Genomic DNA, 4,794 nt, shown 5'->3' on the forward strand with positions numbered 1-4,794 from the left:
TTGTCTCGAAAACTGTTGCAGTAAATATAAAAAACAGAGACGTTTCCGATGGCGCGCTCGGAGAAATACACGGCAGAAATTCACGTTTAGCACATAGTCAAGTCAATAAAACTTCATTGTTCTGCTTTGAGAAACAATCCAATATATTCCTAAGATCCGAGAATTTAGAAAACACTCAAGAAAGGCTCCGGAGTGTCTTGGTTCAATTGAATTACTTGGCGAGGAAATTCTAGCTTGGGCACAGACCACCGGGGAGGCGGGAGAAATAGGCCATTGCCGAAAAGTTTCCCTAAAGGTGAAATAAAAAGTATATTGCCATATGCACGTCTAGTGAGCGCCCATAAAATTCCGTTTTATTCCTTCTCCGGGGATGAATACACTAGAATATTTGACGGGCCTCGGGGGGAAAAGCTTCATTGTATAGACATATATAATTCGCATTCCTTTCCCTATTTCAGAAAGTTCAGGGAAGTCGTACTCTTCTTAAAGAATGCAAGGATAACAATTCCACCGCCATCCTCCTTTCTTTTTAAGGGATACTGATTCCGGGCAGAGCAGCGTCAATACACGTGGGAACAGTTTCCAACTACAAGCGTGTAACTGGTAAGGGAGCAGCGACGTGTTTCAAAGGCTCGCTTAAGAGGCTTTCCAACCTCGCCTTTGATCCAGCTTATGCGATGTCACAATACATGGGAAAATAACAAAGTCGTGTGTAGAACAAAGTAAAATCTCTTGCAGGAGGAAATATAACAGAGCAGTGTGAATATCTGCTGTGTTACAGTCTACGGGCAGCACGCCAATGTTCACTTCAATGAGGGGAAATACGGAGACAGACATGAATCTAACACTATGTAAGGGAAATAAAACATTGCGACGTCAGTAACCTATGCCTAACATGTTAAAACTTCACAAGAAATAACTATAAATAACATATTATACCTTAGATTTTCCGATTTCATTATAAATTAACTTTGGAAAATATGATAAGGCATATCAGGATTAATGCTTGACATAGGACTATTCTTAGAACTGTTAGTTACAGACAGCTTTTCAAGTATTTTTATAAAATTATATATGGTATATAACATGTCATATGTCTTACATATTTCCACTAGCTTAAGTATTAAGTATTAGTATTATGTAGTTTGATATTTTTTTACATAAGCCAATATATAATAATACATATCGTGTTGATGGCACAATTTATATCCCTTACGGATAACAATTCCATATATTGTATCTCACGGTGAAGGTCCTATGAATCTATCCCGCTGTAAATTGGCTGGGTAATATATTGCATCTGCGGACGATGGGTACATATAGCATATGTTTTGTAGCTGGTGATATGTACTTCATTGGTGAAGAATTGTGCTCCGTCGTTCCGATTTCAACTTTTGCGGCCATTGTCTGGTTAGAGTTTAGTGTGAGGGAGTGTTATTTTTGGGTGCCCCGTGCATTTGTTTGGGGGAGTTGTGTCCTCTTTCAAAAACTTTTTTTTTATTTTTTTTATATAGCCAGCCCACTCCCTATATTCCTATTTCCTATCCTCTCTATTTCTCCATTCCATCATCCGTTCCACGATCTTTTTCTCCCGTACTGTATGTGTATGCGTATATGAACATGTGTATATGTCTGTGTGTGTGTCTATATATATATATATATATATATATATATATATATATATATATATATATATATATATATATATATATATATATATATATATGTGTGTGTGTGTGTGTGTGTGTGTGTGTGTGTGTGTGTGTGTGTGTGTGTGTGTGTGTGTGTGTGTAATATTAATTTGTAGATAGATAGATAGAAAGATAGATTGAGATATATATAGATAGGCAGATGGAAAGATAGATAGTGAAATAGAGTGAAAAAGAAACATATATATGACAGAATGTGCATGCTTATTAATGTAAGAAGACATAAATAGTTTGATGTATCAAGCAGGTCTGCGTTAGTGTCATGCTATCGTTCATATATATCCTGCATATTAGTAAGTGTTGCAGATAAAATCAAATTCTATTGAGCATGCAATTACCATGTCAAGATAGGCGTGAAGGGCTCAGTTTGATCCTGAATATTGAAATATCATTATTCTTTGTTTAGGTTATTGTGGCTGATGCTATTTCAGTTGTCATTATTATCATTATCATTATCAAAATTTGATTTTTCTTTTATCACTATTGTTATTGACATTATTAGTTTTATCATTATTGTTATTATATCATAATTATTACAATAATGTTCTTTTATTAGTATTTTTATCACTATCTTTACTATTGACATCAATATCATTATTTTCATTATTTTCTTTATTCATCAACCAATCATTATTATTGATTTGATATCATTATCCTCACCATCATTTTAATTTATTCTCATCATCATTATTATCTTCGTTATCTTTATAATCGTCATTATCAATATCATTATTATTGTTGTCATTATCATCATCATTATTATTATTGTTATTATTGCTGTTTGTTTTTGGTATTATTGATACTTTATTGTTATCATTATCATTATGGTTATAATAACAATCATCACTGTTATTTCAATATCCTTTTATCATCATTATCATTATGGTTATAATGATAATCTGTATCATTCTGTCATTATAATTATCATCATCATTAGCATTACCATTATTATTATCATTAGTTTTATTATTGTCCTCATTAATATCATTATCATCATCATCACCATTATCATTATTACATCATCATAATCCTTATTGTTGTTATTGTTATTTTCATAACAATTATTAACATTATTATGAATACTTTTATTATTCTTTATCACTGATATCATTATCATTATAATCACTATCCTTATCATCATTCTTATTGTTGCTTTTGTTGTAACAATAATCATTATTGTAATCATTACCTTTATCGTAAATCTATGATTACCACCATCATTATCATTTTCGTTGTTTTTGATATCTTCATCATAAGCCTCGTTCTTTCATGAAGAAAAAAAATTATTTAATACCAAGCGTCCAACTTTGGCTTATAAAATAAATGATGAAATAAAATCAATAATAAATAAGCATATATTTGAGTCGACGCAATAATTCGTTTTGAATTTGAAATCGAGAATGAGACTACGGAAAGCCCTTATCTACCAATGAATTATTCAAACATTATTCAAACACACACACACACACCTCTACGTAATATTATTCATTATCTGTTGATCGATTATTCATTTTGATTTATCTGTGTTTCCTTTTTTTATACATTTAATCTTGATTACAGTACTCTTTTTTCCCTTTTCTTTTTTTTTCATTTGATATATTTCACGAGTAATTTTGGTAAAGGTTTAGTGAATACGTTGATCGGTTGTCGGGCTATGAATCGAAGGCATAAATTTCAATGACTCAATGCATCATCGAACGGGAAGCTGTTAAAAGTAAATGGTATTGCGGATCGAGTTCATTCAGCCGTGGTGGTGGGAGGATGAAGGAGAGACTGAGAGAGAGAAAGAGAGAGAGAGAGAGAGAGAGAGAGAGAGAGAGAGAGAGAGAGAGAGAGAGAGAGAGAGAGAGAGAGAGAGAGAGAGAGAGAGAGAGAGAGAGAGAGAGAGAGAGTTAGAGATAGAGATAGAGATAGAGATAGAGATAGAGATAGAGATAGAGATAGAGATAGAGATAGAGATAGAGATAGAGATAGAGATAGAGATAGAGATAGAGATAGAGATAGCGATAGAGATAGATAGATAGAGATAGAAAGATAGATAGATAGATAGATAGAGAGAGAGAGAGAGAGAGAGAGAGAGAGAGAGACAGGCAGAGAGAGAGAGAGAGAGACAGAGAGAGAGAGAGAGAGAGAGATTCCTATCTATTCCCGAGGCGTTTAAAGTCCCCTAGGCCGCTCCTCTGATCACTCATCATTTGTCAGCATGTTTGCACTCAACAAACTGTGATTAAACTCCGTTCTCCATCCGGGCCAACGCAGTACTCTTTGTTGACAATGCTAATCGACATATTGATTTTTTTTTATGTAACCATCTTTATATTGTTAGTTTATTCAATGTCATGGTTACATTTCCTTCCGGTTGAGGTAGTTGGCTCCCTGTCCGCCAGCCTCCTCTCGTTTATCCGGACTAGAGCCGCGCATCCTTCGTCTGACAAATGCACCGTAATCGCCCGTAATTCGAATTTTATGCTCAACATCAGACCAAATTTGTGTGTAGTCATCGTGGAATCATATCAATGTTAATTTCTAACATGGCCTCTGATACTGTGATGGTTGATTGCTCTTTTTTTTTATTATTATTGTTTTTTGTCAGTCTCGGGCAATCAAATTCGTTTTTTTCATCGAACAAACAAACAAACAAAAACGTATATTTTGGATGTTATGAAATCAATCATGGATGTTTTCCTTTGTGAGCGAATTATGGCAATAAGAAAAAAAAGGAATGGAAAATAGAAGCGAAAATATTAAGGTGGAATAGAAAAAGAAAAACAAGAAGACTGCACAGAAGGAAAGGAGTAATTAGAAGAACATTAAAACCAAAGGACAAAAAGTATTATAAGGAGTGTCTCATATTACGTAGGTTCCATACAAAGAATTGATTTCATTCAAATGTTCTATATTCCTCGGTTCACTGCACTATGAACTAGCCTCGAACTTCCAGGATGTAAAGTAAACAAGGCCTCCCTCGCTGCAGGGATGATGAGTATAAACATGATGTTTATACTAGCATTGTGGTGGGTATCTTAGTATGTTAAAACTATTACCAAAAATAGGTATGTGATGCCAGATAAAGGGTATATATAAA

The sequence above is a fragment of the Penaeus japonicus genome, unplaced genomic scaffold (genome assembly GCF_977035675.1).
Source record: "Penaeus japonicus unplaced genomic scaffold, GWHDUDI00000001_assembly GWHDUDI00000025, whole genome shotgun sequence".
NCBI classification, from domain to species: Eukaryota; Metazoa; Arthropoda; class Malacostraca; order Decapoda; family Penaeidae; genus Penaeus; species Penaeus japonicus.